This window comes from Rhinatrema bivittatum, chromosome 3, assembly GCF_901001135.1.
Source record: "Rhinatrema bivittatum chromosome 3, aRhiBiv1.1, whole genome shotgun sequence".
In the NCBI taxonomy this organism is placed as follows: domain Eukaryota; kingdom Metazoa; phylum Chordata; class Amphibia; order Gymnophiona; family Rhinatrematidae; genus Rhinatrema; species Rhinatrema bivittatum.
This window is the reverse complement of record NC_042617.1, coordinates 17964459-17991337: the sequence shown is the minus strand read 5'-3', so window position 1 is coordinate 17991337 and position 26879 is coordinate 17964459. Positions and strand designations below refer to the sequence as shown.

The window sequence follows — 26879 nt, the reverse complement described above, 5'->3', positions numbered from 1 at the left end:
TTTTCAGTCACCCCAGTTGCTTGAGATTTCCTCACTGGCTCTCTAAGCGGTAGCAGTTTGTTGCTGTTTTTCTTGATGCAGCCATAACCATTAGATAGTCTCACAACAAATTCTGATTCTTGGGGAAAAAAAAAAAAAAAAAAAAAGTACCTCTCACTAATATGTAAGACAGAAGGAGTAAGACTTTAACAACCAGTTCATCTCATTTTTCTAACTGCCTTTCACACGCCAACTTGCTTTAAGTTACAGCAGCAATGATTCTTTCAACAGCTTTGACCCGCTGCTTCCAAACATTTTCAGTTTCATTCTGCCTTCTTGCTGAGCCTTTTCGTGTAAATACAAGTATGCAAGCGTGTGTTGGTTATATGGAGAGGCAGCATTCTCTGTGTAGTAAGTTTGAAATGAATGTCTGTTCATTTTATTAACATAATTATACAGAAAAATGAATGTATATGTATTGGACACTTGGAGGTCCATATTCAACTGCTGTGCGAGTCAGCTAGTTAGTCAGATAAACTTATCTGGCTAAATTAGCTTATATATTCAGCAGGGCAGCTACTTATTCCGCTAACTTTAGGACAGGTATTCGGCTGAGGAGAATTATCCAGATACGATATCCGGCTATCTGAATATTGGAGTTGGCTGGATAAACTTATCTGGCTAACTCAGCTCCTCCCCGGGAATGCCCCTGAATTATCCAGCCAAGTTTTAGCTGGATAAAATGTTTCTCACAGGACAAGCAGGATGGTAGTCCTCACATATGGGTGACATCATCAGGATGGAGCCCAATCACGGAAAACTTCTGTCAAAGTTTCCAGAACTTTGACAGGCCCCTACTGGGCATGCCCAGTATGGCACTAACCCTGCAGCCAGCAGGGGTCCCCCTTCAGTCTTCTTTTTTCCGCGCAGCAGTAGCCTCGCGGTTTAGGAGCTCTGAAGAGATTCCTGATAGGAATTTTCCTCACGGAGTTAATTAAAATTAGATTGCCCCTCAGGGGCCCCTCCTCTAACTTTTCTCAGGCCGCGGTACTCCGGTATGTTTTTCACAGTTTTTCGTCGATTTCCGTCGAGTTTGGCCCTCGCGGCCTACTGGCCGTTGACCGTACCGTGGCTCGATTTTTTCTATGGCCATGGCGTCGGGATTTTGTCGGTGCCCAGACTGTACTCGCACCATGTCTATCACAGACCCTCATGGAGTCTGTGTAATGTGTTTAGGCTGTAAGCATGATGTCCTGACTTGCACCAAATGTGCGCTCATGACACCAAAAGGTCGCAAAGCCAGAATGGAGAAGATGGGACTCCTTTCAGAAAAGTGGTTCATGACAGATTACACGCAGGAAATTAAATTGTCATTGGATAAGAGGCAATATCTTATTGTGGACTGGTAAAGAATAGGAATATATCTTATTGTGGACAATATCTTATTGTGGACTGGTTAAAGAATAGGAAATAAAGAGTTGAACTAAATGGGCAGTTTTCCCAGTGGTGAGAGCTAAATAAAGAAGCAACCCAGGGATCTGTTCTGGGCTTAGTGTTTAACTTATTTATTAATGTTCTAAAAAAGGGAGTAATGAGTGAGGTAATAACATTTGTAGATGACATAAAATTATGCAAACTAATTAAAACACAAGCAGATTGAGGAATTTCAAGAAGACCTTATGGAACTTGGAAACTGGACATTTCTATTTTCTAGTTCTACTTATTAAAAATGTATTGCCCACACTCGTCACACCAATGTTCAAAGCTGACATCTAAATGACAGATGAAATTCAGTTTGTGGACAAGTGAAAAGCAATGCTCATAGGGAAAATTGTGAGTATAATTTTATAATAGCTCTCCTAAATTAAGCAACCAAAAATACCCATAAATTACACCAATTTTATGTTCGTGCTTTGAAAATTATCACACCAAATTTATCTGCACCTGTTATTATGTATGCAGAAATTTATTCAAAGACTTTTGCAAATGGAACTGTTTTAAAAGGCCATGTTTCTGGGTAGACTTGGGAAAGCTGCCACTTTTCTTTGAGACTGAGCAACAGAGAATAGATCTGTTCTTTGGGATCTGCCAGGTGCTTTATGGTGGTCCAGATTGGTCACTGTTGGAGATAGACTATTAGGCTTGATGTAACTTTTTTCTGACCCAACATAGCACATCTTATGCTCTTATATGGGCCCAGCTGCTGAAGGAAATCTTCCAGGTAATAATCCTTATCACTGCTTCAGTGTGTCTCTGTGCAGTGTGGAGACCAACAGGCCTAAGAGTTTTATTAAATTAGGTGTATTATGGAACAGGTTAATAAGGAATGGTTATCTACAGTGTCAAATAGTTCTAGGACTAAGGGGTGCTCTCTGAAAATAAGTTAAGAAAGTATTTTTTCAGTCATCACACAATTAAACTGTGAAACTTATTGCTAGAAAATGTGGCTAAGGCTAATAGTATAATGAGACTTTACAAAGTGTCAAGTTTCTGGAGGACAGGTCTATAAATAATTATTAGCCAGATAGACTATGGTGTCTTCATATTTTAATTCTTGAGAAGTACAACATGTAACAGACTTTTATATTGGGAATTGCCAGGGACTTCTTGGTGACTTGGCTTGGCCACTATGGGAGACAAGATGCTGGCTCAATGAACCATTGGTCTGACCCAAATTAGCATTTCTTACATTTTTATTCACTTTTAGGCCTATAAATCCCATCAGCAAAGCTGGTATCTTACACTGTCCTTTAGAATCTGAGATCAATGCCCTTCCTTAGTTATATGTTGCTTTGTCACTCAATTTTCTATCTCTATAAGAATATAAGACTTGCTATACTGGGTCAGACCAACAGTCCATCAAGCCCAGTATCCTGTTTCCAACAGTGGCCAATCCAGGTCACAAGTCCCTAGCAGGATAGATACCATGCTGCTTATCCCAGAGATAAGCTGTGGATTTCTGCACATGGGTCTGTGATGCCCTTGGAGTGGTCTATGGCTGGGGTAGGCCGCAGAACAGACCAGGCTGGAGAATGGTCTGCTTTTCATCAGTTTATTTTCAAAAGTACATAACAGAAGAGGAGCAAATGGCTGCTTACCTCAGCAGACTAACAAACAACGAAAATTCCAAGAACAAACACAGCATTGGATTACAGCTTCCTTCTTCTCCCTGGGGACTCTCTAACTCTCTCAGGGCCTCATCTTTGTATCCCTTACCTCCGGGAAATGCCCCCACCCGAGGATCTTAAAATGGACCGGGCCAGATAGCTGGAGCCGGACCGTTAAGGCAGTTTGAGGCTTTCTATCATATACACTATCACAGAGTCTTTGAGACTTGTAGCTTTTGAGAGTGTTTGCAATCTAGGAAAGCAAAAATCACCTTGAAACTGCAAGTCCTAGAATTAACTGTGCAACTACACCTTCTCTGTTTTATGGAAGGGTCCTCAGCTTGCCACTTGCTGTTCAGAATGCTGCCTTTTCTGCTTTTGATTGGCTCCATCAAATCTCACAACTAGGATAACCTATATAAGTAGAAGCCAGCACCAGCCAGCCAGAGAGCCACCCACCAACTGCCCCTTTGCCCGCCCACTACCACCGCCGAAGGTTAAAGATCCGGGTGGCAATGCCAGAGGTGCTTGCACCAACAGGCGCGCGCCCTTGGCGTGCTCGTGAAGGAATGCAACAAAGGAGCATGCCCCTTTGTGCGCACCCGAAGTAAAGTACTAAGCCAGGTCAGGGAGAGAAACCAGCTAATGCGCTGTGTGCCAAGATCGGACCCCAGCTCCTCCACCAGAGCTGAAAGGCACCAGCTGAACCTGCATAGGAAGAGTGCTCCCTCCCTCCCCCCTCTGGAAGCTAGGAGGCTGGAAGAAGACACCAGTGACAGCGAGCCTGAGCCCTTCCACCGGCCAGCCCACTGCCCACCCACCACCAAAGAGAGCAAGAGCGTTCCTTCTGGCTACGATGGAACGAGAAAGCGACCGGCTTTCCTCCACCCGAGCCCCGACAGCAGGGAGACGCGGTTCTCCTTCACTCAAGCCCTGACATCAGGGAGACACGTCTCACCTCAACACGAACACTGTCTTAGGAGAGACGATAATGGGAGGCTGCAGAATAGGGCATTCCATCCCACCATAGGTGAGGGATGGAAGACACAGGCGCAAGCCGGTCTGTACCCGCCCATTGACCGCCCACTAGCCTGCAGCTCCCCCAAGAAGTGCTAACCCACATCCTCATCTACCTCAAGGAGCCTATAGTGCTAGCTTGCACTTCCCTCCAGAAGTGTTAACCTACATCCTCGTTTACTCAGGGAGCCTGAAGTAAATACTTAAATCTCGCCCATACCAAACAGCTAACAATGGAGCCTACCTACCTCATTGAAACCATCACAGGACAAGGAATATATGGAAATCTTCATAGAACCTCCCAACACAAACACAAAAAGATCACAAAGCTGATCTACCCCAAGATAAGTAACAACTCTCTTGTAATCTCTTCTTGCCAATCACTGACAAAGAAAATCCCATTGATAAATGATCTACTAGAAGAACAAAAACCTATCTTCTGCATTACCAAAGCATGACTGAAAGACAGTGATTATGTTCTCTTAAATCAAATTATTCACCCCAACTATGATATCTTTCACTTCCCTAGACACAAACGTAAAGGTGGGGGTATATTAATAATCAATAAAAAAAAAAAAAAAAGAACTAAAACTTAAACCCTACAAAGTAGAGATTACCCCCCCCCCCCCCAATATGAGGAGGGAATACTAAAATCAACACAATTAAATATGGATACTGTCTATTGCCCACCTGGAATACTCCAAAAACACTGCTCATCCCTAATCGAAATGTTCACAAAAGCGATTCCATCACCTGAATCCACAATAATCTTAGGGGACTTTAACCTACATGTAGACAGCATACCTAAAACAACAGCAAGTGAAATCTTCCTGGACACTATGGAAGCAATGGGCTGGTCACAATTTATAACCAACCCAACTCACAAAGCAGGACACATCCTTGACCTAATATTTGCCAATCACAATAACTGCACAATCAATCCATCCGCACTGCATACTACCCTGGTCTGACCACCAACTAGGAAAAGCAGAAATATTCCTCCTCAATACACAGAAAACAACATCATATATTAATCAATCATTCACATATAGAAAAAAGATAGAACTGAAAATACTTGAAGAGACTATTAAAAATAAGATAACTAATCTTAAATTTGGTAATGCCTTTTCAGCTTTTGATTCCTGGGACAATATAATCAATGAAATAGATGATACCTTATGCCCAGTCCAGAAAACAATGTTCCAAAAAGAACTCAGCACCTCAAAACATAAGAAACCTTGCTGTAAGGAAGAGCTAAGACACACTAAACAAACCCTGAGAAAATCTGAAAAGCAATGGTAGAAATGCCAATCAGTGGAATCCCTAGAAAAATAAAAATCCCTATTAACAAAATACCTTGAACAAATCAACAAAGCAAAGAAAGACTATTGCGTGAAACAGATTCATGATGTAATATTTAACTCAAAATTACTATTTGAAACAGTCAAAAACCTAATCAAGGACCCATCAACATCAATCTTGAATAACCAAAATTTACAAAGAGCTCCTGCAATGAATATGCCACATCGTTGCTAGACAAAATCAATAAGTTGAAAACACAATTCTCCACCAGCTTACCAACACGAGAACAGGAAGAAAAACATGGGCAAACAAAATAGAACACATTCAATGCAGTATCAAAACTTAAAATTAACCAAATAATTACAAAAATTAAACCTGCTATCCACCCACTGGACCCAATCTCCACAAGTTCCCTGAAAGCAGTACACAACATAATATCTCCAACCATCACAACTATGATCAACTACTCGCTATCAGAAAGATCGGTCACAGATAGAGCAAAATAAGCTGTGATTAAACAAATCCTAAAAAATAAAACTGGCAGAATTGATGATTGGGACAATTATCGACCAATATCCAACCTTGCTTTCATCGCTAAAGTCCTAGAAAAACCAGTGCTATCACAATTAGAAAGCTACTTAGAAGACAATAATATTCTCTATCCAAACCAATTTGGTTTCAGAAAAGATCGCTCAATAGAAACCCTACTCATTTCCCTACCGATCCAGTACTACAGGAATTTGACAATGTATATGCTGGTACTAACTGATCTTACAGCAGCCTTTGACACCGTAGACCACACCCTGCTGTGCCATCAGTTAAGAAAAATTGGAATAGACGGAAAGGTCATTGATTGGTTCTCTTCCTTCCTAGCAGATAGATCATTCCAAGTCAAATTAGACACTCACTTATCTGACACCTTCCTAATCGATATAGGTGTCCCCCAGGGGTCAGTACTCTCGGCTACGCATTTCAACATATATATATGATACCTCTATGTACATTACTAGCAGAACTAGGAATTAACTTCTTCCTATATGCAGATGACATACAATTCTACATACCATTCGACAAGTCTTTTGAAATAAGAGCTGCAACCCTATCAACCTGCAGGAAGGCAATACAACAAAAACTATTCAACTAAAGCTAGCTCTAAACAAAAAAAACTGAAATTATGTGGTTAAGGAGAAATTCCATGATAATCAAACCACCAACCTTAGACCTAGGAAATTTTAATATTACCCCCACAAATCAAGTACGAGTCCTAGGAATACAGATTGATGAGAACTTCTCAATGAAAAAGCATATTAACAAACTAATTAAATCAGGATACTCGAAGGTGAGAATACACCGGCTGAAACCATTGCTAACAATACAAGACTTCCACACTGTCTTACAAACATTCATATTTTCAAACATAAATTACTCCAACTCCCTATCACTAGGCCTACCCTCAGGGCTACTAAAACCACTAAAAAATGCCTGAGCTAGATTCATACTAGGGACAAGGAAATTTGACCACATCACCCCCTCGCTGACAGCACTGCACTTGCTTCCTGTACAATCCAGAATTCATTATAAAGTAATTCTTAATATCATCAACAACATTAACCCGTGTTTAATAGGAGTGACTCTTCAACCATACAACCCGTAGAGACCCCTAAGATCACAAAACAAAGGACTTCTAAAGGTGCCCACAATTTGAAACATACACCTAGCACAAATAAGAGACAGAATGTTTTCTATAGTGGGCCCTAAACTATGGAATTCTCTTTCGCAATCTCTATGCCAGATAACAGAAAGAAAGGGTTTCAAAAGAGAATTGAAAACATAGCTCTTTAGAAATACATATGAACTAACATATAACTCCAATATGCTAACATCACTTTCAGAACCCTAGCCTATGCTAACAGATTGAGCAATAAGTATTGAGCGATGTTAAATGTATACTCAGTATAACATGAAGGATAATGAAATGGAAACATAGGTTATAATTCTACATCAAAGCACCCATTAATATGACCTAGAAAATGTATTTACTGTTATATTGACCTGGAATATGAACATTGAGCCAGAATGGGATTGTTAAACCGGTAACTGAAAGCTGATTTTGTAAACCGTTGTGATCTTATTCTGGAAAGACGGTATATGAACCACCTAAATAAATAAATAGTATAAAACTTTTCATTAGTATCCTCAAACAAGGCCTACAATTTAACCTTTGTTGTTTTCATCATGGTTATAGGGTTGCATCTTGGGCTGGGTCTCCTAGATATTTTTCCTTGCCTTGCTTGGGCCTAGCTGCATTTGGCATTAGAGTCACTGAGGACCCAATCTCTGACAACAATAGAGCTATCATGTGGTGCCATGAGTGCATTGTCCTATCATAGGATACATTCTGAAGCATGTTCTAGAAAAATAGAAACATGACCACAGAAAAAACCATGCAGCCTATCTAGCCTGCCAATCTATGCCAATTGCTCAGCTCTACAATCCCTAGCACCCCCTCAGAAGTCACCTATGCTTGTCACAAGCTTTCTTGAATTCAGACACTGTCCTTGTTTCCACGGCTGCCACTTTCACTGTGAGGCTGTTCCATTTATCCATCACTCTTTCTGTAAATAAATATTTCCTTAGATGACTCCTGAGTCTACCCCCTTTCACCCTCATCCCATGACCACTCATTTCAGAGCTTTCTTTCTGTTGAAAGAGGCCCACCTTCTGTGCATTGATACCTTGGAGGTATTTAAATGTCTCTAGCATATCTCCCATATCCTGCCTATCCTCAAGGGTATACATGTTTAGATCTCTGTCTTCATATGCTTTACAATGAAGAAGACAGTTGACCATTTTAGTAGCCACTCTCTGAAATGACTCCATCGTGTTTGACGGTGGGGTCTCCAGAACTGTACCCAGTATTCCAAATGAGGTCTCATCAGAAATTTATCACCTCCTTTTTTCTGCTGACCATTCCTCTCCCTATGCAGTCAAGCATCTTTCTGGCTTTTGCTGTCCATCTGTCTGGTCACCTTGAGATCATCAGATACAATCACCTCCTGATCATGCATAGAAGAATTTCATCCCCTATACTGTATTGTTCCCTTGTGGTTTTGCATCCTATGTTTAAACGTTTTTTATTTGTTTTAACATCAGTAAATAATACAACACTGAGGAGGGCGGGTTTCTGAGCCCTCCTCAGAACTAAATGCTTAACAGAAAACAAACATCAGGTTATTCCCTCCCCCTCCCCCTCCCCTTATCCCACATAGAAACATATAGAAACATAGAAATGACGGCAGAAGAAGACCAAACGGCCCATCCAGTCTGCCCAGCAAGCTTCACATTTTTTTTCTCATACTTATCTGTTTCTCTTAGCTCTTTGGTTCTATTTCCCTTCCACCCCCACCATTAATGTAGAGAGCAGTGATGGAGCTGCAACCAAGTGAAATATCTAGCTTGATTAGTTACGGGTAGTAGGGGAAGTAACCTCCGCAATAAGCAAGCTACACCCATGCTTATTTGTTTTACCCAGACTGTGTTATTCAGCCCTTATTGGTTGTTTTTCTTCTCCCCTGCCGTTGAAGCAGGGAGCTATGCTGGACATGCGTGAAGTATCAGTTTTTCTTCTCCCCTGCCGTTGAAGCAGGATATGCATTGAAAGTGAAGTATGAGGCTTATTTGGTTTGGGGTAGTAACCGCCGTAACAAGCCAGCTACTCCCCGCTTTGTGAGTGCAAATCCTTTTTTCTTCTCCCCTGCCGTTGAAGCAGAGAGCTATGCTGGATCGTCTGGGACCCCGGTGCAGGGAAAAAGGGCCTGCTCTCTCGCCGCACGGCCTTTTAAAGGGGGCGCCGCGTCACCGGCCCGCGCCGCTGTCGCCCGCCGATGACGCGGCGCCCTGTGTGGGGTGCGTCATCAGCAGCGCGCCCGTCGCCGCTGATGACCCGCCCCCTCCACCCGATGCATCCCCGCCCCCCCCCCCGGCGGCCGCCGCACATCGCAGGTGGCGCGCCGTTACGGGGGCGGCTCGGCCAGTCGCCCCGAGCCCCCCTATTAACGCTGGCAGCCACCACTTACTCCTTGTGCTGGCGTCCTTTTCTTGCCGGGCCCTCCCCCCTCCAAAGAGCGGATACGCCTTGCCAGACTACGGATGCCGTTCGGACAGAGGGGCAGACCGTACAGAGTGGAGCCCAAGAACAGCGATGTGATGAGGAACAACCATCCACTAGTCAAGCGGCACAGCAAGCACAGACTGAACACGGCAGTGCGGGTGAGTGCGGGAACAAAAGTTAGGTGGGCTACAAGCTACCAGATCAATATAGTCCATCTAGTACATCACACGATGCAGAACCAGGCGGTTAATCATTGAGTACGAGGCTACGGATTCGATGTGGGAGAGACTGAAGGTAGGCCTACCATACAGTAAGAAAGTGCCGTCTACAGAGTGGTGATTGTCAGGAGGTCAGGTATTCCATCGACATCATAGCATGGAGACAGTTTCTCCAAGCCCAAAAGGATGGGATATTTGAGGATCGCCATACTGAAAGAATTACCTTTTTTCCCACAAGACAAGCTTCACGCAAAAGCATGCGAGAGCCAGAATCTCGGATCCTAATCGGGGATATACACCCAAACAATAGCCATAGGGGAGTCACTAGAAAAGCGACATCTAATAAATCAGCCATGTAGTCTGCCACGTGGCACCAATAGCGCAGTATGGGAGGGCAGGACCAAAAAACATGGGACAGAGTACCTGTGGCATGTCCACAGTGGGTGCAGTCCGCCGATGTAGCTATAGTTAAGTGAAATGCCACTTGAGGTGACACATATGCCAGACTCAAAAATTTAAACTGTAATTCTCTATAATACATATTGACCGAGATCCTGCTATATGCCAAAAGCATACTTTTAGAATGGTCTGAGTAACAACGAAGTCACCATCCCTATTCCAACGAGATTCCAGTGTTGAGCACATGTCCCCCTCAGAGCACTTTCGTATATATGTATAATAGGTCGACAAGGATGGGGCCCTAGTCTTTTCAAAACGAAACACCTGATCTAGCTCTCTGATCTAGCTAGCTGATCTAGCTCTCTGCTTCAACGGCAGGGGAGAAGAAAAACTGATACTTCACGCATATCCAGCATAGCTCTCTGCTTCAACGGCAGGGGAGAAGAAAAACTGATACTTCACGCATATCAAGCATAGCTCTCTGCTTCAACGGCAGGGGAGAAGAAAAACTGATACTTCACGTACATCCAGCATAGCTCCCTGCTTCAACGGCAGGGGAGAAGAAAACCTGATACTTCACGCATATCAAGCATAGCTCTCTGCTTCAATGGCAGGGGAGAAGAAAAACTGATACTTCACGCATATCCAGCATAGCTCTCTGCTTCAACGACAGGGGAGAAGAAAAACTGATACTTCACGTACATCCAGCATAGCTCTCTGCTTCAACGGCAGGGGAGAAGAAAAACTGATACTTCATGCATATCCAGCATAGCTCCCTGCTTCAACAGCAGGGGAGAAGAAAAACAACCAATAAGGGCTGAATAACATAGTCTGGGTAAAACAAATAAGCATGGGTGTAGCTTGCTTATTGCGGCGGTTACTACCCCTAACTAATCAAGCTTGATATTTCACTTGGATGCAGCTCCATCACTGCTCTCTACATTAATGGTGGGGGTGGAAGGGAAATAGAACCAAAGAGCTAAGAGAAACAGATAGCGGACATCATAAACTGCTCATTCACCCAGGGTTTCTATCCAGACGACCTCAAACTAGCATCCATTAAACCGCTCCTCAAGAAGCCTAACTTGGACCCCAAAGATCCTAACAACTTCCGTCCAATCTCCAATCTGCCTTTCATTGCCAAGGTGATGGAGAAACTAGTTAACACACAACTATCTGAATTCATAGAAGAACACAAAATTCTATTCCCTACTCAATTCGGTTTCAGAAAAGCTTCAAGCACAGAATCCCTTCTAATCTCACTGACTGACTACATTATACTGGGCCTCGACAAAGGACAGGCCTTCCTACTGATTTTATTGGATCTATCGGCAGCTTTCGATACTGTTAACCACGCCATATTACTAAAGCAACTGGCGAACATCGGTATTGCAGGATCAGCACTAACATGGTTCAAGACATTCTTAGAAAACAGAGGTTTCAAAGTTAAAATCCACAACAAAGAATCCCCCAGATACCCATCTTCACAAGGAGTTCCTCAGGGTTCCTCTCTCTCACCAACACTTTTCAACTTATACCTTCTCCCGCTTTGCCAACTGCTAAACAAATTGAACCTAAAACACTTCATATTCGCCGACGATGTCCAGATTGTGATCCCCATCAAAGAATCCATCACTAAAGCTCTAGAACTTTGGGAAAACTGTTTTCAAGAAATTAACGATCTCTTATCCAGCTTAAATCTTATTCTAAACCAATCAAAAAGCGAATTCATGCTAATCTCTCCAGATAATTGCAAAATCACTACAAACCCGCCAGACAACTTGCAAATCTCAAAAGTAAGAGATTTAGGAGTTTCTATAGACAACCGGCTAAATTTAAAATCGTTTATCAACCAAACAACCAAAGACTGCTTCCACAAACTGCACGTATTAAAAAGAATAAAACCCCTATTTCATTTCCATGATTATAGAACAGTGCTCCAAGCAATAATATTTGCGAAAATTGATTACTGCAACTCTATCCTTCTAGGCCTCCCATCATCCCACACTAAACCTCTCCAAATGATACAGAACACGGCAGCAAGAATTCTAACAAACAAAAGGAGAAGAGATCACATTACACCAGTCCTCAAAGACCTTCACTGGTTACCAATCCACTACAGAATAATTCATAAGTCCCTCACCACAATCTACAAAAATATCCATGGACTGGCTCCACTCCATCTACAAATAGCTCTCAAAAAACATTCCTCCAACAGACCCATCAGAGAAGCATATAGAGAATATCTACAAGTACCTCACAACAATACCACCCAACATATAACATTGAGAGATCAGGCCTTCTCCACAGCAGGTCCCCCACTATGGAACTCAATCCCCTTAGAATTACGACAGGAACCATGTCTTCCAACCTTCAGGAAGAGACTTAAAACATGGCTGTTCATGAAAGCATTTCCGGACCCTTAATGATTCACTTCCATCAAATGCAGCAACACTGAGCATCTTCTATTAAACTGAAACAGACAATACCAACCAATCACTACAATGTTTTACTTCTTGTTAAACTTTTTATCTCTCCTCTAACTCTAATCCCAGTTAGAATAACCCCTGTTTTATTGTAACTTTTTCTTCTACGCACTTGTTATACTTTTGTAATGTATACTCTTACGTTTTAGCTATGTACGTTATAATGTATTGCTCACCCCCTTGTTTTATGTAAACCGACATGATACGAACTGCCGTGAATGCCGGTATAGAAAAACACAAATAAAAAAAAAATAAATAAATAAAAAGTATGAGAAAAAAATGTGTGAAGCTTGCTGGGCAGACTGGATGGGCCGTTTGGTCTTCTTCTGCCGTCATTTCTATGTTTCTATGTTTCTATCTAGGGTGTGGAACACCAAGGGATTTTTATGAGCGTCAGAAATGGCCCGTATATAAAGTCCAATTTGTAGATATGAAAAGGTGTGTGTGACCCCCAAACCATAAATCGCCTGGAAGTCTTTAAAGGGAATAATCACCATGTCTTGCATGAGCAAATGGCCCAAGGGAGTGATACCACGGGATTCCCAAACCCTAAAACTAGAGGACTGTGTTCCCGGTGTGAATTCAGCATTCCCCGACACTGGGAGAAAATAGGCGCACAAGGCAGGTATCTTTAATAATTTCATCTTCTCTTCCAAGTCAGGCGAAGCAGGTGCACAAGAACTGTGTGCTTGAGAAAAGATGAGAGATGCGCAGGCCTGGACTGAAGCACATATGAAGGGGCCACAGGCACCATCAGAGCCCCATCAGAGTATAACGGGGTATAGACTGGTTTATCCGTCAGCCAATCCCTAACAATACGTAAATTACAAGCCAAATTATACGCGGCCATATCTGGAACCCCCAAACCACCCCTCCCCCATCCTGCCTTCAACCAAGATAGAGGGATATGTGATTTCCCCCCCCCCCCTTCCAAATAAACCGCCGAAGTGTGCTATCCAGTCTAAAGAGATCCACCTTTTTTAACATAACCGGTAAGTTTTGAAGTAAATAAAGCTATTTGGGTAGAATGGTCATTTTGAATAAATTTATCCGGCCATTCAAGGAAATGGGTAGGTTACGCCAATTGGTCAGACTGTCCATTGTGATTCACAATAATAGGGGGATATTAGCCTGATATACGAGATCAGGATCTATTGGGAGAAACACCCCCAAATAACATAAATGATCGGTAGCCCATTGTAATGGAAAGGTATCCGGCCAGTTAGTTTGCAGAGTAGCCGGGTATGCTAACACAGAGGATTTAGACTCATTTAATCTTAGGCCAGAAAACCCGCCAAAGGTCCCCATTAAATGCAGTAGAGAAGACAGGGATGTCGGAGGGTCTGTAACAAAGACTTACAAATCATCCGCAAAGGCCACTCCTTTAAATATGCATGAGTCAAACCGTACTCCCTGAATCGCTCGACATTGGTGAATGGCCAGCAAGAGAGGTTCCAATTGCAAAATAAACAATAAGGGTGATAACAGACAGCCCTGCCGAGTGCCCCTCACCACCTCAAAAGGTTCCGACCGTGCGCCATTTTCAAGGATGGCGGCCTGGGGGTCAGTATATAATAATTTCACCGCCTGGAGGAAAAAAACGTCGAACCCCATTTGTTCCAAAATGTAAAATAAATAGCGCCATTCCACCCTGTCGAATGCCTTCTCGGCATCAAAACTGATAACCAAATAAGGCATGTCTATCTGTCTGCACATTGTCATGGCTGTCAGCACATGGCGAATGTTAGCTAATGCATAACGTTGCCGGACAAACCCAACCTGGTGATCACCAATAGGAGTGGGTAAAATAGTCGCCAGGCGGTCGGCCAGTATTTTAGCCAATAGTTTATGATCCAGGTTTATCAATGATATCGGGCGGTACGACTCGGGTACAAGAGGGTCTTTGCCCGCTTTAGGTAGTAGTGTGATTAAGGCCAAGTTTTCATGAGGAGGGAAGGTACCACGAGTTATCAATTCTGAGAATCCCGCTGCCAAGGGACCTGATATCAGGTCTACCAGAAGTTTAAAAAACTCGGCCGTATAGCCATCTGGTCCCGGTGCCTTAAAATTTTGCGTTCGGCCTATAGCCAAATGGACCTCTTGCTCCGTTATAGGCTGGTTAAGCATTTCCTGTTGCGCACAAGACAAACAGGGAAGAGGCTGTTCGGAGCAAAACTATGCACTTGCCGCCCCACTCCCACCTTCAGACGCATACAGCCCAGAATAGAAATCCTGAAATCCTTTTAAAATGGAGGGGGCGTCTCTGGCCACCATACTGGGCGATGTTCTCAATGCCGGTATAAATCTATTCGTCCTAGTGGACCGAATCAATTTAGCCATCAACCGCCCCGTTTTATTACTATATTGATAAAGATGGAACTGATAATAGATGTAGCTTTTCTTCGCCCGCTGATGTATGAGGGAATTGAAAGCCGATTGCAGCGAGCGATATGCAACCCTTGCCTCTTTGCTCTCAGCCGCCGCCAAGTATGCTCGGGCTTTACGCAACTGCCCATTCAACGTCAAAATACGTTTATCTAAAACCCGTCGATGGTATGAAACATAGGATATAATATCCCCCCTTAGAACTGCTTTTGCAGTATACCAAAGTAGGGCTGGTTGGGAAATTTGAGTTTGTTTTAGAGACATAAAGTCAATCCACTTAGCTCTAAGATACTCCCTGAACTTTGTGTCAGTGGCCAAAAAATAGGGGTACCGCCAGAGCTTAACCAAGGGCTGACAACCGGAGAATTAGAAGTCGAGCCAAATAGGTGCATGATCAGATATGACAATATTATCAATTCCCGCATCCTGAATTAGAGGGAACGCATGACAACTAATAAGGAAATAGTCTAACCTCGAAAAGGTGGCATGGGCACGTGAGTTAAATCACAGTTCACAAGGTGCAAAATGCGCTATATGTCCGACAAATGAAGTGCGGTTTCCAAAAATTGAGGGCCACACCCCATGCCCCGCTCCCGTCTACGCGACGTAGAAGCATCTAAAGCTGCGTCCCAGACAGTATTGAAATCTCCCCCTAGTACCAGGGTAACATTGAGAAATGTGATTAAATGAGAATAAAGTTCCTTGAAAAAACCAGGGCTGTATGTATTAGGGGCATATACATTGCATAGCACTGACCATATAATTCAATAACCAAAATGAGGTAGCTACCTTGTGGGTCCGCAATTTCTCTATTGATTTTAATTGGAAGTCTCTTATGTATTAAGATAGCCACTCCCGCTAATTTCGAGGAAGCTGAGGCACCCTGCACCTTCCCCACCCAGTCACGATGTAGTTTGGCATGCTCTGCCTCAGAGCTCCATGGTGAGACCACACCTTGAATACTGTGTACAATTCTGGTCTCCACATCTCAAAAAAGATATAGTTGTGATGGAGAAGGTACAGAGAAGGGCAACCAAAATGATAAAGGGGATAGAACAGCTCCCCTATGAAGAAAGGCCGAAGAGGTTAGGGCTGTTCAGCTTGGAGAAGAGACGGCTGAGGGGGGATATGATAGAGGTCTTTAAGATCATGAGAGGTCTTGAACGAGTAGATGTGACTCAGTTATTTACACTTTTGAATAATAGAAGGACTAGGGAGCATTCCATGAAGTTAACAAGTAGCACATTTAAGACTAATCGGTGAAAATTCTTTTTCACTCAACACACAATTTGTTGCCAGAGGATGTGGTTAGTGCAGTTAGTGTAGCTGGGTTCAAAAAAGGTTTGGATAAGTTCTTGGAGGAGAAGTCCATTAACGGCTATTAATCAAGTTTACTTAGGGAATAGCCACTGCTATTAATTGCATCAGTAGCATGGGATCTTCTTAGTTTTGGGTAATTGCCAGGTTCTTGTGGCCTGGTTTTGGCATCTGTTGGAAACAGGATGCTGGGCTTGATGGATCCTTGGTCTGACCCAGCATGGCAATTTCTTATGTTCTTATGAAGTGTGTTTCCTGTAAATAGGCCACTAAAGTCAATTTTTTCTTCAGCAAAGAAAGTTCCTTAGAACGCTTGATAGGGGAGTGTATCCCACAAACATTCCAGACTACTCAGAACATAATGAGAAAAAGGAAGTTCAATTGCTTGGTCCTCAAAAAAATTGCAGGCAAGAGCCCTCCCAGCTGAGGCTCTCCCTAACATTTTCCCTCTCCAGGAACACCATAGATTAAGACAGAAACAGAACAACCTGACAATTCCATTCACCCACTGCCTTTGTGAAACCACCCTCCCTCTCCCCTTCCGGTGAGTGAAAAAAAGTTCCCAGGCCCCACAAATGCAGATTCTGTGCCATAAAGAGGCCAAATGTAATGTGAACAAGTCAAGCCATGTAGTTGCAGAACCGAAGTGCTTAATGAAACTATACCACAGTTTTAAGTCCGAGGTAAAAAAAATAAAAAAACATTCTTACCCTTGCGATTCCAGCACTCCGGAGGAAAACATTATGACCGCTGGTCACACAGCAACGCATAGGAAGCTGGGCCCATGTAACTTTATCTATAAGGCATGCCACGCCATTTCAAGGAGCAAAAGATTCCACAAACACCTTTGCTAGCTTCACCGAGTCAAAGTTGTGAATTTTATCGGCATGCCAGATCCGTAAACGCATAGGAAACATCAAGGCAAATTTAATGCCGCGATTATGCAGGGACGAACAAATGGGTGAAAAGCCTCGTCGTGCCTCAGATACCAAGGCCGAAAAATCCTGGAAAATCCTGATGTGATGAGACTGGTAAAGGAGCTCCGACTTTGAACAGGAGGCCCTCCAAATCTCTGCTTTGTGTGCTGAATTTAAAAGTCAGAGCACTCCCCCCCCCCAAAGTCAGAGCCCGCTCCCCCAGCCGATGTGCAAGCTCCACCACCAGCCTGCCTGCAAGTGTGGTAATGCTAACACCTCCGGAAGCCAGGTCTCCAGCAGTGAGCACAGCGAGCCTTGTTCTATGTGCTCGGGGAAACCCAGAAACCACAAGTTATCTCGATGGGCCCTATTTTCCAAGTCATCCACTTTAGCCTGGAGGGCCTGCAGAGTTTTATCGCGGGCAGCCATCTTGGTGAGGCTAGTACTCACGGTATCTTCGAGCTCTGATAGCCTCGCTTCCACCATCTCCAGCCTCGGAGGCAGGGTGGCTAGAGATTCACGGGACCTCTCCCAGCTGAGCTGTTATTAAAGTCCATTTCTCGTCTAGTGCCTCATATATTGCATCTTTAATATCGGCGATTGTAAGCGGCATAGGGGGGAGGGAGACTCGCTATCTGACGCAGTCACCATCTTGGAATCCGGAGCCCTCGGCATGTCTTTATCTTTTTTACCACTCTTAGTTATAGAAAAATAGAAACATAGAAATGACTGCAGAAGAAGACCAAATCATCCATCCAGTCTGTCCAGCAAGCTTTCACACTTTTTTTTTTCATACTTTTCTGTTACTCTTGTCCCTTTAAATAACTTTTTTGGTTCTATTTCCCTTCCACCCCCGCCATCGTAGATAGAAGTGCTGGAGCTGCATCTGAGTGAAGTATCTAGCTAATTGGTTTGGGGTAGTACCCGCTGTAATAAGCCAGCTACTCCCACGCTTGTTTATCCAGCCTGTGAATTCAGTCTTTGTTGGTTGTTTGAATATAAATCCTCCTTTCATTCCCCCTGCCGTTGAAGCAGTGACCTGCGCTGGACATGTATTCTAAGTGAAGTATCAGGCTTGATTTGGGGTAGTAACCGCCATAACAAGCAAGCTACACCCATGCTTATTTGTTTTACCCAGTCCTTGTTGGTAGATGTCTGAATATAAAACATCTTTTCTTCATTCCCCCTGCTGTTGAAGCAGAGAGCTATGCTGGATATGCATTGAAAGTGAAGTATCAGGCATTTTTGGTTTGGAGTAGTAACCGCCGTAACAAGCAAGCTACTCCCCTGCTTTTATGTGGATGCAAATCCTTTTTTCCACATTTCCTCTTGCCGTTGAAGCATAGAGCAATGTTGGAGTCGCATTAACCATGCGCCACAGACCCATCGGGGTAAGGCCAGCTAACCTCTCCCTTCCCCCCGCTGGGTCCGTGGGCGACCACGAGGCCTGCCGCGCCGTCCAGACGCCGTTCCCTCCGCCCAGAATCGGCAAGCAAGGCCCGCCTCCAGCAACCTACCTGCAGCCAATCGAGACCGGCACCAAGGGCCTTTAAATCCCCAGCCGCGCCGAATCCCTGCCTCTTCTGCCCGGACCTCTTCTGCCCAGACCTTTTTCCGCCTCCGAGGGATACGCCGAACACGTACAGCCAATTAGGGGACAGCCCTGATCAGACTTTAAATTTAAATTGAGAGACACCCAGGCGCCGCGCGACGCTAGGCGCGCGCCTAAGGAACACAACAAAGGAGCCTGCTCCTTTGTGCGCTCCTTAGTGCACTCCCTTTGTGCACTCCCCTTTTGTACCTCTGCCTCGTTAAGTAACTCATTATTCATTGACCTCCCCACAATCCCTCTCATCCCTAAACTACCGAACCATCCCACTCCCTCCTTCCAACACTCAACACATGAAACTCCCATGCAATCCTCTACTAACAAACTGTCCCACATCATTAAACAAGCTTCCAGCATTCATCCAGTCTCATCTGCAAGCTTTCAGCATTCATCTGCAAGCTTCCAGCATTCATCTGCAAGCTTCCAGCATTCATCCAGTCTCATCTGCATGCTTCCAACATTCATCCAGTCTCATCTGCAAGCTTCCAGCATTCATCTGCAAGCTTCCAGCATTCATCCAGTCTCATCTGCATGCTTCCAGCATTTATCCAGTCTCATCTGCAAGCTTCCAGCATTCACCTGGAAGATAATGGAAAAATTAGCCCCAATCGATCTCCATATCCCCCTCCGATTACACTACTCAACAAGACCGACAAGAGATGCTTACAAAGGATCTCTTCAAGTACCTCCAGCCAAAACTACCAGACACATCACGCTTAGAGATCGGGCCTTCTCCACAGCTGGTCCAACTTTATGGAACGCCATTCCCCCGGATCTTAGAATGGAACCCAGCATCTCAACAATCAAGAAAAGACTCAAGACGTGGCTGTTCACGCAGGCCTTTCCTAACTCCAACATTACTTAACTTCCTCCAATCAACATTCTTCGCTAGTAATAGCATTAATAGCCACCTCTTATAATGTTATTATATATATATATATAATTATCTGATCTTCATTTTCCTTCTTACTCCTAGTTATTGATTCCCTGTTACATGTAACTGCTTTTCTGCACCATTGTTCAAATTGTAAAGTTTATTGCACCCCTGTTTCTTGTGAACCAGCATGATGGGACTACCGTCTTGAATGTTGGTATATAAAAAAACTTAAATAAATAAATAAATAAATAAATAAATTGAATAAGGATATTCATCTCCAGATAGTAGCCGTCATTCCCGCAAGCCACCCCCATGCCTCTTCTCTTCATTCAATCCTCTAGACTTTATTGATCCACAGTATTTATCCCATGCCCCTTTTAGAGTTGTCGTCGACAGCGTTGTCATGCTCAGAGCCCGAGCCGTGGACATATGCCCTGTCCTTGGTGATGTCCAGCTCTAAAAAAACTGGTCTTGACGCGATCAGATTACACGCGATTGGTGAGGCGGGCCTGGAGCCAGGAAATAACACATTTTCCCAGCTACCACATCACGTGACCTCTCGTGTTTTTGCATCCTAAATGCTTACCGCTACATTTTTTTAGCAGTAAATCTTTACTGCCATACCCAAGACTATTCCTCCAGTTTAACTAGAGCTCTCCTCTTGTTTTCCACACCTTCCTTGGTGTCTACCCTGTTTTAGATTTTGATATTATCTGCAAAAAGACAAACCTTTTCTGATAGTCCTTCGTAATATAACCTAGGGAATGTTGAAGGAATCTGTCCAAGGCCTGATATCTTTTCCACACCACTTAGTAAAGCCCCTTTACTTGGCGTGAACTCCATTTCCCACTGCCTAGAGAAGAGTATCAAGCTGAAACTTGCTGAGAATAGTGTCAGATTGGTGACTAGCCTTCCATATATACCGTTTCCTGATAAAGGATGTATTTCTCCAAGAAAGGTCTCTTTATTTCCCCCTCCTCCCTTTGGTTCAAAAGATAGTGAAGACCATCCTTTTGATACCGAGCTTGTTCTTTGTTGCTCTAATTCATGGGGGAAGCAGTTGCCCTCTAGTACCTGCCTACAGTGTCACTTCCTGCCCAGTCTGGATTTTGGAATTGGTCTATGCATTGTCTTTCAGGGCCTTAGCTCTTTTGTCAGTGTTCAAACTTCTTGAGTCCAATATTCAGTAGGGCATTTAGTGGACAAGTTATCCAACTAAAGTTAATGTCCCGCTAAATAAACTTGTTGAAAGTTATCCAGCTACGTATAGCCAGATAACTTTAACCCTAACTGGACATTGATTAAATATGCCCAGTTAGACCTAACGTTTTCTGGCCTTGTGTGGCCCCATAACTCGCTATTTACCTGCATTTCTTCAGAGATATCCAAGTAAGGGGTGCATCTTAGGAAAGAAAAAACCTAAGTTGCAGGCTTCCCGGCCCCATAGCCACCCCTTCACCACCAAATGTATCTACCCCCTTCCCCTCCAATCTCCCAACAAGTTGGCCCAATCCTTTAAACCTGGGAAAGTTTAAAACTTTCCGCAGACTCTCGCTGCCAGCCCAGGCCCCCCCTGCAAAAAAACCCTTAAACTGTCCCTCCTCTATCTCCCTCCACTGTCACCCCCCTCCCCCAACCCGTCTGACATCCAGCCACCCGTTCCTTCTAAGAATGGCCTCTCTTCTATATGCCAGGATCACTGTTCTCGGTGATCCCGGCTGCTTCCAGCGTTATGTAGGTAAGAGCCCTGCAAGTGTACTTTTACACTAAACAGATTGGCACATTTTAGCCTGCTAATGAGCCAGTGTTTGCCTCTGCTTTTACTTTCTGTTGCACTGTGTCTTTACACAGCAGGTAGTGCTTATTCGAATGCAGTCATCTCCCAAAGGAAGGTGCAGAGAAGCTCATCAAACTACAGCTTGTTTTTTAATGTCTGTAGGTATTAGGTTCCTTCACACCTTATGTGCCACTGTTTTCTTGAACCTTTTTTTCAACCAAGTCGTCTTGATGCTGAAGTCATGTATTTTTCTGATTACATAGTAACATAGTAGATGACAGCAGAAAATACCATCTAGCCGATGCAGTCTGCTTGTGGCTATAGGACATATTCCAGCTGGCAGCGTAGAGTGTGACAGCCTGTAGGATGCCACTCCTCATCCAAATTAGGTTTTGTTATTTTCTTCTTACATAGTCAACCTTCCTGGGTAGCTGAGCATGCAAGATCCCCTTACGTAGTTTCCACCTATCACCCTGTCCCCCAAACAAGACCCCTACCCTCAAGGCACTGCAATAATCCAAACAACCACCAACAGCAGCAATGCCATTGCCTGAACATCTGGCCTCCTAGGTTTATATGTAAGTGGCTTGTCTATAGTAGAATTACTCCTAATATAAGCATGCTTTTTGTTTTCCAGATCTTTAATCTCTTTCAGTTCCAGGTTTTTCACCTGGCAGTTCTTTGGTAACTTGGCAAGAAACTTCATAGTCATCGCAGCAAGTGTTACCTATTTCCTTTTCTTTCTTTTATCTTCTCATCTAAGGCACCAGCTTTTCATAGCTGTCTGAACACCAAGTTTTCCGTTTGCAGAGGGAAACGCCAATGTTTCTCATTTAGTGCACATGAGCTTCAGGCTGCATAGACAGGATTTTAGATAACGAAGAACACAGGTTTACAGATAGGCAAGCGCTTTTTCTCATATATAAAGAACGACTTCTATTCTTTGTTCATCCTGCTTTCTGATATATAAATCTCATTTGTGTACAAACCTGATACATCTGCAATATCTCCCATTTCTTTTCCTTCCTGCCCCTCCCTATCTCCAAGCTTCTCATTGTACCAGTCCTTTCTCGTCTATGCTCCCCTCTACCGTTCTTCTCCTTATTGCCTTTAACTAATTGGAACCTTCCCAATATAAGCAACTTTGTAAGTTATTGTAAATAAATCTAGTGCTATGTACATAAGTTACCTTTTATATACAATATCCTTAGTCTTATACATATTTCTTTTAGGTATATAGACATTTATTCTGTTAGTAACTTTATATGTACCTGTTTTCATGTTACTTGTCAAGCGCATCTTAAGCGCAGTTTCTCGTTTATTGTAAACCGATGTGATATCCCTGATGAATGTCTGTATATAAAACCCGTAAATAAATAAATAAATAATGATCAGGGCATTGTTAGGTTCTTAAAAGATCTGGGGCATGGGCCCATAGGTCCTTCCCACCCATCCACGCCCCCTGCCCCCGTTCCTGGATTTTGATAATTACGCTTAAGATGCAAAAGTAACCAGGATACAAGCAGCTAACTAATTGTCTTGACCCTCTCTTCCCTTTCGGTGTAGCTGCAATTTGAAAAGGGAGGCCTGGGGCTACACAGAGTAGTACCACAGGGTCCATGTGGCTCAGCCTCTAATCTTTTGCACTGCAGGCTGCTCCTCAATTGAGTTCCAGGGCTACCATCTGCTAGGCCTGTTCTAGAGGCTGTTCTTCCCTTGTGGTTCCTGCTTGGCTCATGGATTGGACCACAGGCAAGGAAGTCCTGCCCCCCCTCCCCCAATGTGGAAAAAACAGGCAAGGACCTATCTGAGAATCCAAGAACGAAACCCTCACAGAAACCGGGACATGGTCCAACTGTCTCCATCCCAGAGTGGCAGTGATGTCTCTAGACAGAAGTATTTGGGGAGGTGACAGTAGAACAAGCTGAGTATAGAAGCAAGGCAAGCCAAAGTGACATTTGCACACATCACGACTGTCCACTTCCACAGTACGGTTCCCTACGTTTAAATTGCCTATGAAAGACATAATAAGAATAATTCCAAAGGACCATTTGTTCATTCAACCCCTTACCAGCTAGTTTCAACCACTCAGTAAAATGATTTGATAGCATCATGCAATCAGTTTTTCTATATGGATATGGGTGTGAAGTCTGGAATCTATACAGGAAGAGAGAGAATCTCAAACATCCTGCACCCCTGGTTCTATAACACACATGCCACATTCACAGAAATTTCCTCTACGGTGGACATAGGACGTTTCCCCTTACAGCTCACCATGCACACACACACACACACACACACACACACACAAAAAATATATATATATATAGGGCAGCAATGCAAATATTACCACAGGCCCAAGAACACCAATACTCGAGCCAGACTGCTACAGACACAGCATGCTAGCAGAAACTCTCGCCTCGCTCACACATGCAGAACCCAGACAAAGAATAAGGGAGCAAAAGTTAGAAACAGAAGCATGCAGACAGAAAACCCAAGAAGCTAGACTGCATGCAGTACAACACCAAAGAGAGAGAAACTGATGCATTTCCTCCTGGATCTGGGCAAAATTCAAGATCTAAGAAGTGCAAATTCCAAAAGCTGGCACATTCCATTCTTTACAATTTTCCTTTTCTAACTTTAGTTGTCTGGGCATTTTCATTTTTAAATGGGGTTGGTCCTGCTCTCTTCATGGTCATCTCCTATGGTCTTTACTGGGTTCTCCTTTCCATTTTCCATTTCCTCCCTGATCTTGATCTTTCCCTTTCATCATTTTTCTCCATTTCCCTCTTCTCTGCCACTCTGTCCATTCATGAAGAAATTTCACTCCTCCTCCTCCCCCATTTAATCCTCTTTCTACCTCTCACCTACTAAAAAAGATTTCTGTTTCCGACTCTCACTCTTCCCCTGATTTTACCCACTCCCTTCTCCTTGTTTTCCCTCTGCTGTACTTATCCCCTCCCCAATGCTAATCTCCTTCCCCTGCCTCTCATCCCCTCACAAGCTCCTTCGCTGTCACTCATTCCTCCAGCTTGTTCTTCTGTTGCTTACCTCCTTCCCAGCCTCCTATCACCACCTCTTCAGGTGCATTCCCACCTCCTTCACAGACCTGTGCCTTTCCTCTCTCACACCCCTCCATGGTAACCCCATTTGTTTTCACTGCTTTGCACCCTCTCTTCAGTCACACCACCTATCAGTCTCTAGCCACCATTCAGCTGACTCCTCTTAGCCCCATCTCACCTCCCCCCCCCCCCCATTCATAACTACTAATTGTGAGTCCTCACTTCCCCCAAACTCCATGCTAAGGCCCCTCTTCAGAATCCCTGCTCTCCTAGACTCACCCAGTCCTTGAGTTCCACAATTCCCGAGTCCCATTCTTTCCTCCTGCTCTTCTGCCACTTCCTGTCCTGCTAGTTCTCTATTGACCACACCTCCCAGTCCCCAAGTCACTGGTCTCCCAGATTCCCTCCCAGTGCCCATCCCCATTATTCCCCTGCTTTCCTCCCAGTTTCTGTTCTTCACTTGCTCATTCCCTAATCCTCAAGGCCCTGATCTCTTGGACTTCCACCCATTCCCTAAGTCCCCACTCTTCCGTGCTCTTCCCCCACCCCACAAGTCCCTCCCACCTAGGCCCTGCTCCCCAGAGTCCAGTTGTTTCCCTGCTCTTACCCCCTCCCCATCTAAGTGATGGGGAGGTGAAAACAAATGGGGGTACCATGGAGGGGTGTGAGAGAGGAAAGGCATAGGTCTCATGGTTATCTCACTTCCTACCCCCCTACACGCTACACCCACATCACACATTATCCCACCACACACACAATTCTCCCAACAAGTCCGAGATCTAGGAGTTTTATTAGATGATCAAATGTCCCTCAAAAAATTTATTAATGCTACCCTCAAGGAGTGTTTTTTCAAGATTCATACACTCAAAAAACTTAAACCATTATTACACCTCTCCGATTTTCGTACTGTGTTACAAGCTATGGTATTTTCTAAAATTGATTATTGTAATGCTCTGCTATTGGGCCTGCCTAAAAATTCCATACACCCATTACAAATCCTGCAAAATACTGCAGCTCGTATTCTCTCTAACACGCCCACAAAGGAACACATCACTCCCATACTTAAGGAATTACACTGGCTCCCCATCCACTATCGTATACAATACAAGATATTATCACTTATCCACAAATCTCTCCACAACCCAGAAATGAATTGGCCTTCCAATTCTTTTCAATTCAATAACTCCAACAGGCCTACAAGAAACCCATACATAGCCACCCTACAAACCCCCTCACCAAAACTATTCAAATACGCATCCACCAAAGCTCGTGCCATATCCCTAGCTGGCCCTATGCTATGGAATTCCATGCCTACTGATTTACGTCTTGAACTGTCTCCAAAGACCTTCAAGCAAAAGCTCAAGACATGGCTCTTCACTAAAACCTACACGTGACCCTCACGTGTTCCTTCTTAGCCTTATTTACCCCCCCCCCTCTTTATTTCATAAAATCCCACTGAAGATACCACCCCTCTCCCCGACCCCTCTCTCCTACCCCCATCCTACAGCAGTCAACTCCAGACTCTTTTTATCTCTTTTTCATCCCTAGCACCTTCCTTGCTATTTCATATAACCGAAGAATTTGCTGTATTTAACAGCTTCACTTGTATATAATCCTTTCCTCCCTTTTCTCACTCTCATTTACCCCTATTTAAATTTATACCCCTTCATTCCTTTTTCTCCCCTACAGTTTTCCCTTGATACTATAATAAGTTGTGTTACTACAACTAATCCATATTATATTATCTATATATATCTATTTATATTCTTATAACCTGTTTTTGTTAATGCATTTAACTGTTTTAATGTATTGGTTCCCAGTTGTTATCATACTGTTTTATGTACAACGCAATTGCGTATTTTTTCGTTCTCTGTACACCGACGTGATATCTCTGATGAGCGGCGGTATATAAAAACCAATCAATAAATAAATAAATAAATAAATAAATAAATTCTGAATTCCTGCTCTATCCCTCCCTAAGGAGCTGCTCCTAAACCTGCAGCCAGCACCTGTAAGCCAGTGCAGCTGTAATTCCTCCTCCTGCTTTGGGTGCCTCTTCCTTTCTGTGGTCCACACAATGGAAATACAAGATGTTTGAACTAGGAGGCTCTTGTATCTACGGAGTCCCTCACAGTTCAGACATCCGCCGCTTGCACTGCATGGGGTCTGTGTGGTTCAAGAAGCTGATGTTTAAACCGCATGGGCTCTATAGATACAAGAGCTCCCGCCATTCCAACAGCTTGTATTTCCACTGCGCAGGTGACAGGATATCAGAGGCCCCAAGAAAGAAGCAGGAATTGCAGCTGCACAGTTTGC

General features: G+C 43.8%; 1 protein-coding gene across 2 annotated transcripts in view; it reads left to right on the top strand.

The window, feature by feature from the left end:
- The window catches only part of KIF6 (kinesin family member 6), an 811696-nt gene that overhangs the window by 330538 nt on the left and 454279 nt on the right, over positions 1–26879 (top strand). The gene's annotated exons all lie outside the window — the stretch shown is intronic.